The sequence below is a fragment of the Limulus polyphemus genome, unplaced genomic scaffold (genome assembly GCF_000517525.1).
Source record: "Limulus polyphemus unplaced genomic scaffold, Limulus_polyphemus-2.1.2 Scaffold580, whole genome shotgun sequence".
Taxonomy (NCBI): domain Eukaryota; kingdom Metazoa; phylum Arthropoda; class Merostomata; order Xiphosura; family Limulidae; genus Limulus; species Limulus polyphemus.
Window position 1 is genome coordinate 27,766 of NW_013666190.1, and position 11,944 is coordinate 39,709.

Here is an 11,944-nt window from a genome sequence, read left to right on the forward strand (position 1 = left end):
TTGTATTTCTTAAACTTTAAATAAACATTGGTACAAAAATATTGAAAAATAGTTTATTGAAATGAAATTGAAATAAAAACATACACCAGAAGGTGGCACTGTACGAAAATGGAGGGAGATTCATCATCAACATCGTTACACAGTCCCGAATTAGAAGCCAGTGTATGGGAAAGTATTCAACAGTTAAATACTGTTATTAACGGATTAGCGGAAAATTTAAGAAAAGTGAATAATGTAATGGAAAGGTAAACGTGTTGATAATTCTAACTATAGCTATTGGTGTTTTTATTCGGTTATCGAATTGGGCCGAGGACTAAGAATCGAGTGATAGTGATACTATTACTACAACAGTACAACTACTCATGCTATAGGAATGCTTATAATAGTGTAGCAGTAGTAATATTAATATAACGTATAAGGTTAAAAGACTATATGGTATGCAGTAAATTAGGTCCAAAATTTAAAATTATTTATCATTTACCGGAAAATGTGAAAATTGAATTAGGCTGAACAGACTAAATTGTATAAACTAATAAAGTTGTATTAATACTGCGTAATAGTGATATATATAAGTGAGCAAATGTGATTTTAGGTTGTATCAACAGAAATATTGAAGGTGTTGTAATTTCATTGTATGGGTCATTGATTAGGCTACATTTTGAGTATTGTGTTCAGTCTTGGGCTTTTTACTTTACAACTGTCATTGAATTGTAGGAAATGGTTCAGAGGAAGGCTACTAGGATGATACCTGGGATGGAAAGGTTGTAATACGAAGATAAATTAAAATCTCAGAACTAGTCTTTTCAAAAAAGAAGAATTAGAGGAGACTTGGTTGAGATGTTTAAGATTGTTAAGGGAATTAATAGTATTGATGCATCATCTTTTTTCATATTTAATCATGAAAATGGTAAGACTAGGGGGCACAGATATAAATTTTGGCAGGGCAAGAGTCCTCTGCTAAGACAGCTTTATTTTTCCAATAGGATGGTTGGATTTTGAAATGGGTTGCCTTCAGATGTGGTAGATGCAGTCACTTCAAGAGAGTTTAAGGAAAGCTTAATAAATATTTGAATAAGAGTTGTTTTAAGTTTTTTGGTGTTTAATTTAGTGGATAGGATAGTCTAGGTAGACAAAAAGGTCTCTTGTTTTTTAATGTTTTGTTAATAATAATTTAGACTAGGTTACAGGCCTACTAAAGAAGGAGAAATGCCTTATGTAAATTGATAAGGAAAGAAGTAACAAATCAATACAAAAACACACAAAAGATTAAAGAATTAAAAAACATATAAAACCTGTCTAGTTTTGAAAAAAAAAAACTTGTCATTTTCAAGGAAACTGTTGAAATAGAAGGCTGTTAAAATAAGAATTATAGTCTTTCATGTTTGACAGGCACCATCACACTGGTGTTCACAAATGCTTGTAAAATGGGTTTTGCAAGGGCTTATTAGAGCCCCTGTTAACTCTGTCATGATGCTCACTGTTCACACAATCAGCTGTTATTTGTTTACACAGAGCAAGCTTACAGATAATAACTGTGTGTGTGATCCTGTTGGCTGCTATGACTCTGGTACTTTAATTTTAATTGGCCTAGACTAGAGATGTTACATGAACAGTGATATGATATATTCAAACTATATTGTTATACTACTTAAACATCCAATATTTGTAACTGAGAGATAAAGTCAATGTGTTAAAGTTTAAATTATAGAATTGGTTATTAATTCAGAACAGCAAGAAGAGCTTTAAGAATTTGTTCGTGACCTAAGTTGCATTTGATGAACTGATTTGATTTTCTGTTTGACATGAATCTTCAGGGGCTGTCATATAGATCAGAGATCATCATAGTTTAGTTCTGGTTTCACTTTCAGTTGTAAACATGTTTCAGTTTAGCCAGTGAAACATTATTATGTTGTCATCATTTGGCAAATGGAATCTCGGTGGACAAACTGGATTTTCTTCTTCATCTTAGGAAGACATTTTAACAAAAATTTGGTGCAAGTTTTGTGCTAAATATAGAAAGGAGATATAAAAAGAAGTGAAAGGGTGCATTTAGCAAAAGGTGGACAAGTATATATACATATATGGCACTCAATTCATAATGAAGTACTCTATTACTTGCCATTTGAATTCAACAACACACCAAATTGCTTTAGGTGTTTGTATATATATTACCTTGTTTTTATACTCTTTTACTGAAATTTATAACAATATTCTTTCATTGTTTGTCTTTATGCATGCAGCCTGTATCATCAGCTACCTACATTTCACAGTCAGTATATTATAATATCTTTGATTCAAAGGTAAACCCAATTGTTGCCTGTATAGGCCTGTATTTGTATGCAAATTGCAAGCATCACAAAGCAGAGGAAAAATGCTTGTTCCCAAAGTAGTTGTTAGTGTGTTAGACATTAAAATTGTCATTGACTTTATATGAATTTTCAAGTTATCGGCCAAGGCCTAACTTGATGATATGCACATTAACTGATTTTCAAGTTACTAGTGAACTTTAGGTTTGGTTATTTGTTAACTTTGTGTCAGGTGAGCATATATTAAGGTAATTAGAGAACTGATTTTGTGTCCTCTATTACTCAAGTACAAATTTAAACATAATTAAATGTTTTTATTTTATGAACAGTATTATCTATTCATTGATTTTTTTTTGTTATAAATTGGTAGGCCTATACATACATTGTTTTTGTGTTATCAGTTACTAGGATTACCTCTTACATACATTCTACTGTCCATTTATTTTATTCATTCAAGCTTTGCTGTTTTTGTTAAATTATTTTATGCAAAATTTATGTGTTTATACAGTTGTGCTTTTAAGGCTTTAAAACATTGCTTGAAGATGATGATAAGACTCCCTGTCACCAGTGGTATAGCTAGTGATGATCTTTCTACAAGCTTCTTACAACAGCTTATTTGCTTGCTGTGGATGGGCAGGCTTTGTTAGTATTTAAAACTCTGGATAAGTGCATAAACAAAATATGATATAACTAATTTCAAATTTTGATAATGCCAACAGAGTAAAAAATTTATTAATGTTATTGTAGAAACCATATGTGAGAAAGTAGCAGTGATTTTATGTTCAACAGTAGCTTTTGCAGTACTTAGTGATAGAAGTTGGGCAAGAAAAACTGGCTCTGAAAAAGAACTGGTCTTCATTAGAACAGTCAAACAAGGTACACCAGTTTATTTCTGTGTTGCCTTAAAGGACATTGATAGCTTTGGTGACACAGGTGTAACTAATCTGAAGAGAAGAACTGATCATGTATTCAAATGTGATGAAAAGGTTTCAAATCCAGCAGAGAAACAAACGTACCTGCTAGTTTCAGCTACAGCTGATGGAGCCTGTGTTAATACTGGAGTTTACAATACATTGCTAACAAAACTGAAAAATGACAATTGTCTTTGGCATTTAAACATTCACTGTATTTCCCATAAAGTTGAATTGTTATTGAAAGATAGTGTATCTAAATCATTTGCTGATGTGAAATACTTCATGACAACTATATATTACTTATTCAAAAGATCTGAAAAGTTCAAATAGCATTTTGAGATAACTGCAAGTGCAATTTGTGTGCACAGTTTTAATTTTCCCAAAGTGCATGGTATACGATTTGTTGCACACGCAAGACATGGAGTAAACCATTTACTGAGTAATTAGATAATTCTTGCTCAAGTAATAGAGAATTCCCTTGGTTGTTGTAAATTTTATCTAGAAAAAGATAAAAAGTTTTTACTTTTCTTTCAACATTTTGCTTGTACAACAATGTGCTGGATGCATGATCTGTTCTGTCTATGCAGTTTGAAAAAGAAAACATTTTATGCTATCAGATACTGCCTATAGTAGAAAATGTAAAGGATGCCTTACAGGAATTCAAGGAAGAAACTTCAGGTAAACGCTGTGAAAGTATTTTGAAAAAGTTCAAACTTGATCTGGAAATAAAATCAGGGTCCTGGCATTTTATGAGCCTTGAAACAGGGCACCAGAAAAATAAAAAAGGAACACAGAGAATACCCCCACTGTCATTGTCAACTACAGCTTAATGAACAAGATAAACTGTATTGAGAAAACTGTAGACAAACTGAGAATTACAGTTATTCCAATACAGGCTTGTCTTGAATCAAGATTCTTCTAATTTGAGAGTGAACTTTATCAAAATATGTTCTGAATAGATCCATCAAACTGCAGTAACACCACCAGGGAAATTGAGTGTTTAAATTTACTTGCAGAGCATTTTATAAGACACTAAAATGATAACACTAAGATAAGCTCAGAATGGAAAGAATTCAAGAGAATGGTTAAGTGTTACATAAATGTAGACAAAACCAAGGATCCTTGGGCACATGTACTTTTATACAGAAGGAATTTGAGAATGTTTGTATGCTGGTGAAAACTGCTTTGCATAAGGCTCAGTAATAGTGTTGCAGAGGCAGGGTTTAATCACCTTATCCACATGCTCACTGACCAAAGGCTCAGTTTAAAATATGAAACAGTGGAAAACCTTGTATTAATTAAAACAAATGATTTTGTATGGACACGAGGAAAAGGAACATATAAGATCAAAACAGGAAAGTGAAATTATTCATATGTTATCTAAAATATAGACAGAAGACTTCAGCAGTGAGTGGTAAGATTAATTACAATATAGATGTTATTTTAGTTTAAATGTTTTTGTGTGACTCAGTTATTATTAGGGTGGTGCATTAATAGTTTAGAAAAATGTTTGAAAAACAAAATGGATCCATGGACCTCAGTGACAGTTCTAGGGTTATAATTGATAACATAATCTATTTTAATGAGTGTTATTAACTTTCCTTTTTTTGGTTTAAATTATTGCTATTCAATATATATATATATATACTGTAAATTTAATTTGTATATATTAATTTTTTTCAGGATCTTAAGCTCACAGGAAAAGCTAGAAACATTGCATGATACTTTGGTGAGTTTCTTATTTAGTTTTCTTTTAAAATATTCATAGGTTTATTAACAGAAAAATTAGTTACATGGTATAAGATCATCTATAATATGTAGTTTCTTCTCCCAAACAAAACAAAAATTCCCATGATTAGGCTAAGGGTTTGTAATTGCTTTTGTTCATTATTATACTGCTCATTTACTATTATTTCTTAGCAAAACAATTTTATACATTTTAATAAATATGTTATAAACTTTTATAAGATCTTCAATGTAATGTAGTAGTATTACAGGAAATTAAGTTTAAATATTTGTACAAAGCCATCATTTTTGTGATTTAACTACTAATTGGTGTTAAGAAATTTTAAGGTAATGATCTTTAGACTAGATTAATAGTTGGATGGACCATATATTTCAACTGTGTAACAATGTCGTTTTTCAATGATGGTAAGTGAAGGCAGCTTTTATGAGCTACATGTACTATCATCACATGAAAATATCTTACATTTTGTAATTTTTATAATTAAATTGAATTTCAAACTTGTACTTGCCTTTCAAATATAAAAAGCTTTTCCTTATTGCTTTCAACAAATGTAACTAAAGTATGGAGTGCCTTTGATACGATGTAGAGCATATGCCAACTTATTTGTAGTTCTCCACTCTCACACCTTCCATGTGACTTATTGTGCTTGTGTTAGGAGAAGGAATATAAGCTCTTTCCCACCATATACCATATTTTTAGAAGCTGTAGTGATGTAAATTATATATCTCCTGGTTGTGGGGTTTGAAGGGTGGGAATGTATTTCAAAGATAGGTACCTGTTTGAAATAAATTTTAATTCTAAAAATGTTAAATTAAAAATAGGTAGACTTAAATCTAAAATATACAAAGCCAAAATACTCATATTAAGATGGAGGAGGGGAATGTAGAGAGTTTTAAGGGTCACTGAGTCTTCAAAATTTGGATTTTTAATTAGGCAGGAAGGTAACAATATTGACTAAAACAACTGAAAGTGTGATCAAGCAGAGTTGAAGAGAATCCAGAACCAGGGTAGATTCAATGGACTGGATCATTGAAAAACAAGTGGAGCAACCAGCCTCACAAGAGACTGGATCAAATGAGGGCACTGAAAAAATCCATTCTTCTCAGCAGGGTACCTCCTAGCCTTCATCACCTTTGAAATAATTGTTAAATAAAGGTAGTTGAGCAGTATGTATTTATCTTTGGAATGGTCACAGGTAGTAGTGTAACAGATAATCAGAGTCAAATCTCAAAATGCCGTTGTGTACCATTGTCTGTAGTGGAAGATTCTCAGAGGAGTAGACAATGAATAGTTAAGACTCCCTATATTCATGTTCAACAATGTTTGTCAACTAGTGTAACTGGCTCAATCAATGAGCACCCAGGGAGAATCAAAAAGACTTTGGCAGACCCAAGGATGGGCTCTCTAACATAAAGACAGTGCATTAGAAACACCGATTAGGTTAAGGAAAATAAATATAAAGCAGTAAGGTGTTCCACATCCTGATTGGAGCCATGAAATATCATATGAAGAATGGTTGTCTTGTCTCTGATGTCTTAAATATTATGCAAGGATGTGCACATGGAGGTGGAAAAGGTACCTACAAAGGCATCATCAGCCACAATATGTCATAATTTGTCTACTTGTAGAGGGCATCACTATCTCTTGGATCTCCAGGGTTGAATTTTATCTAGGACAATTGCAGAGGTATATGTAACTTGCTAGTGTGTGACATGATGAATCTGTTCAAACTTAGAGTCTCATATTATAAGAAAAACCTTGCTATTTTTTTAATCTGATGATTCCATGATCCCAGATGCCCCTGCAATGTTAAAGGGGTGTTAAGCCTTTTAACAGTACCTGGTTAACCATGCATAACAGAGGTGTAGACTCTTGTGTTAACTAAGCTGGTAACAGAGAATAACTCACCTGCTAGTGATTCCATCTGGCTTGAAGAATCACAAGTTCACAATCAGAGACCAAATAATATAAGTAAAGTTTTAATAATGCATTTGAATTCATCCACATTCTGGTCTTCAGAATATTCTCTAAAGGGTACTGTGATTAGGACAGCAAAGACATCACCAAATGGTGAATTTTGGCAAGATATATCCTGAAATTCACTTTTAAGATGGATGGGAACATCTTGGTAAACAAGACAGATGAAATGTACAAGCCAGAGCAAGATCCAAATAGTGTGTGTCATTGTAAGTATATAAAATTTTTTCCAAGACCTTTTGAAAGATTCAGTATGTATGAGAGAACAACAACTATCTCTGATGTGATGAAAAAGGATTTTTTAATGAGATTCATGATCAATTACGATAAATAATAACACATGAAAAACAAATGGGTGTTGGGCCTTATAACAATATCTGCTTAACCATGCACAACAGAAAGTGTGAACCCAAGTGTTAACTAAGCATGTAACAGAGAATAACTTACTTGCTAGCGATTCCATCTGGCTTGAAGAATCACAGACAAAAACAAAAGAGTTCTAAATGAACCTAATGATCTATTAGGATATGTTACAACAGCTGAAAAACAGTGGTTACCATATCTTGCAACCCAAGTTTTAGGTAGGAAGGCATGATGAGGGTACAAGTATAAGGCATTCTGAAAAAAAAAAGTATAAGAAGCATTAAAGTCATGGATATATAAAAATGGTATCTGCCTGGTGCCAGTAATAAAAGAAAATATGATAGAGCAAATGAGTTATTAATGGTTCAAAGAGGAAGAAGCAAATAAACATAGTACCAAACCCAAGTCCCATTTATGATAATGTCTAGGAACTATGGGTCATTGAAGATGAAGAGCTTGGGAGATATCTTTGAATAATGGGGACAAAAGAGATTAATGGCTTCCATGGCATGTGAAGGTGGCAGATAAGACAGTTCCTTAACCAGCTATGGAAGAAGCTAATAAACCATGGTTATGAAATAAATATCTAAAGAAGCAATTTGTTAAGGAATTGGAAATAAACAACTTATAACATGTCTAATGCACCAACTCCAGAAGATAAACAACCAGAGAAGAGTGTTTACAAGAATGGGCTAACATATAAGTCATCCATGAAGAGAATCTGGCTTCTTTTACAAAGGACCAAACAACAAACTACTCTGGATTTATAAAAATAGAACTTTGTTCTGAAAAATGGATGTTTAAGTTTGCTGTAAAAGATGATTTCTTGGTGGTAATGGGGCTGGTTCTCTGTGAGAAGGTTGACATAATAGGAAAATCATGGTTTGATTAAGTAGGCTAAAGGGGAGAAATATGGAGAACCTAGTCCTTTGAGTAAATTATTTTTGCCAAGATCCAAGGAAGAAGACAGAATGGGAGGGTTTGCATAAGAAAGAGGTTCTCCCAAGATTGTCTCAGGACATCCACTGTTGGGGAATTTGGATCTTGAACTAGAGATCAGTAGAGTTGAAAATAGTTGGTTAATGTAACAAAGATATTGATCATTAAATGACCAAACATTCCCAAATCCACTGGGAAGAAGACAATGATCTCTAGAAAGAGAGTTAAATAAAATGCTCATCATACCAGGAACATGACAGGCTCAAAGGTAAATATATTGAGAATTAAACTAAGGAAGTAGAGAAACTGCAACAAAACAAAAGCTGTGTGAATGAGTACCACTCTGTTGATGTAAGCTACCACAGTTGAGTTATCTGTATAAACTAACACAGAATGGTGGTGAAAGAGGAGCACAATTTCGAGACAGCCATGTTGAAAAACTTAGTTTTAACACGTAGATGTAAACTACTGTTTCTTAAGGAGTCCAAGAACCAGAATGATGTTGATTCTCTGACACAGAGCCCCATTCCTTGAGTGAGATGCTGTGAAAAGATAAAGGTTAGAAGGAATAGCAAGAAATGGAGATTCTACTATCTTGATTATGGGCCTGAGATCAGACACTACTTAGAAATATGAAGACACTCCAAGGGAATGACTTGGTGAAGTGAGGTTATCATCCGTAAAGAAGAAAAGAGGTCTTTGGAAGAATATACTTAAGATAAGAGTATGAACATAAGACTCCAAAGATTGTAATGCTGCAAGAGATGGCTGAATTGTTCCTTGAACTTTTGATTCAAAATCCCAGATATAGCAAATACAGTGTTGACACAATGAAATTTTGAGCTATGGATTATTCAGCCAAGAGAATTAGCTAGTTGGATAGTCAGAAGGGTCAAAATAAGCTAATTATCTATGGGAAAATAAAAGTTGATGTCAGGGTAATTGTGAAGACAAGAAGATTCTTTGATATAATCCAAGAAAAAAACATACAGAGCTAAGGCCAAAACAAAGGGAAGGGCATTGAACTGATAAGCCATTCCTCCATTACCAAAAATGGAGAAAATGACATAATGAATAGGGATAAGAAGATAAGCATCCTGCATATATATCTCTGGCATCAAATAGCTTCAATGAAGAGACCTTAGTAACATCTTCATGTTTTCCATTTTGAAATGAGGTGTATCCAAGTAAAGATTGAGTTAAGAAAGATGTGCGACAGTCTCCAATCTTCTGTTTTCTTTGGAATTACAAAGAGATTGAATGCAACATGGAGAAGAAGGATCTCAAAGCCAGAGGTCATACAGATTAACAAATAGTCTGAGACAACCCCACTAAAGTCCATCCAGAATAAAATACTCAATGGGCAAGTCGAAAAGACCCACTTCACCTACTTCAATGTCAGACCACTTGAAAGAGTTGAAAGGTATGAGTAGATGCAGCAGTAGGAGTAGATGGCAAAACTAGTAGTAATGGAAACGGCTTATCGAGTGAATATGATTGTGTGCTTTTTCCCATAAATGTTTTGCTAGAAGCAAATTTTTTAACATTGACTGTTGTTTACATCTTGTCTGAATATACATAATCATCCTGGATTATCAATTGGGAAAAAAAATACCAGTGTCCTTTGATACTCATTGGCTAAGCACAAGAACCCACTGCCATAAAAAACAGTATTTTACATAATATTCTTCATAGTCTTAAACCATAGTGGTCTTAGTTTGAATAACCAGGTTACATCATAAGAATTAATTTTTTAAATTTAGATTATATTGCTTATTGTGGAAACCTTGTAACATGTAATGGAATTATATTACACTTCAGAAAGGGGATGCCACTTATTGATTTACACCATCTGATAAGCAGTTGCTAGTTCCAGCCTTGCATGTGTGTTATGTATATATATGTATATAAATTCATTGCCCTGTTATAAAATTCCAAAGTATTTAAACTATTGCAATAAAAATGTTTCTATCTTTTGATTTCAACTTGCTATGGCATCATGTTGCTTTAATCGTTTGATAAAAGTAATATTTATTACAAGGTTTCTTTTGTATTCTTTAGGTTCGGTTTCAAAACATGAATAAGAAAGGGGTGTAATAATGATGTTAACAAGGATAGAAGAGTTTACTGATGTGGTTGATTCCAGTCCTGTAATCAATGAAGCAACTAAATATTTTTTGTAATTTTTAGATTTGTTAAATCATTTGAAAGTTTCATCTTAAGTATTCGTTTTGTAAAAAAACTTATCTTTGTGAAATATTTTTATTTTGGTGAATAAACTAAAACTGTATATAAATCAATATATATATATATATATATGTTAGTTGTACAAAGTTTATTATACTACAAAAATTATACATAATATCCTTAAACACAGAAAAAATTTAAACAAGAGACAAAATTTTTAACATATAGAATATATTTTTTTTGTATTTAAAGTTAAAATGTTATTTCATTATAAATGTGGCCTGTTTATGCATACATATTCTTTGTCACTAATAAGTTTACAGACTTGTAGTAAACAATATCTTAATTTCATGCTTATAAATATCTTCTATAACCATGGGAGAATCTCCTTACATTTATCTTCCAAACATGAATATAAGATGACAAATGTTAGTAATCTTTTATTTGGAAATATTTGAAAATGGTTTTCACACTGGGATAAATAGTATTATGATAAACCAAGTTGAAGGGTTAGACCTATACGATGAATATTGTAATTGATAATAATTAATAAGGGATTTACATATTCAGATAGTTCTTTTATTAAGGCTAAAACCTCCAAAGTGAACCATTACCTAAATTATAGTTGTTTTAATTTTAACCTTTTGACTTGAAACTGAATTTGTGGAATCATATAGTAACTTAAAGTAACCCTACATGATTTACTGAAATCATCCCTTTTTAATAATGCATGATTCAAACTTGTAATGACTTTTATCATTTCCAGAAAAAAAAAACATCATCATAATCACAAATGCGCTTACAAGTTAAATGAAAAATGGTTTTGAAAAACATGCAAAAGCATATTTTTATCAGAGTTATTTTACAAAATTTGTGTTATACTGCCTCTAATGACAAATAATAGAAGTAAACATCAAAATCTAAGTTTGATTTAGTTTTTGTTTGTTGATATTTGCAGCTGCTTACTCAGTTGAGGAAGCTAACTTATGTCTGAAATTTAAAAAATGTACTGTACTAGTACATAGGAATTAAAAAACTGATATGAAATATATAAACACCATTTTTTATATTCTATATAGCCAACCCCTATTCTTGCAGTGCAAATTACTGCATACATTATTAATAGTAAAATAGTCTTAGCACACACACACTTTAATTTGGTATTAACATATTCCAAGGTAAAAACTTGTTAACAGGTATGTATAAATGATGTAAAAATAGCAGGTTCAGAATAAATACTGAAAAAGCATAAAATTAACATGAGTAGCATGGAGATAATTTAAACATCTGTGTAAAACAACAGACAAAAATTTTAACGTATAGAATAAATACGTTGGGTCTTACAATATGTTGATTGTCTTTCTTATTTTTACAACTAACAGGCTACTGCAGAAGAGAGAGAGGAATCAGACTTGTATATTCCACATAAAACAGAAGGTACAAGTGTTGACCACACAATATACATAAAAATGTCTGTTGGCGAGTTTTTGATCATGAGTGATCTCTTCACT

The 11,944-nt window shown here is 32.1% G+C and overlaps 1 long non-coding RNA gene across 1 annotated transcript; it reads left to right on the forward strand.

The window, feature by feature from the left end:
- The first annotated feature begins 87 nt into the window (after positions 1-87).
- Positions 88-10,550, forward strand: LOC106459241. Its single transcript, XR_001290819.1, has 3 exons — positions 88-245; positions 4,904-4,949; positions 10,308-10,550. It is a non-coding gene; the product is annotated as an uncharacterized LOC106459241 (long non-coding RNA).
- The last annotated feature ends 1,394 nt before the right edge of the window (positions 10,551-11,944 follow it).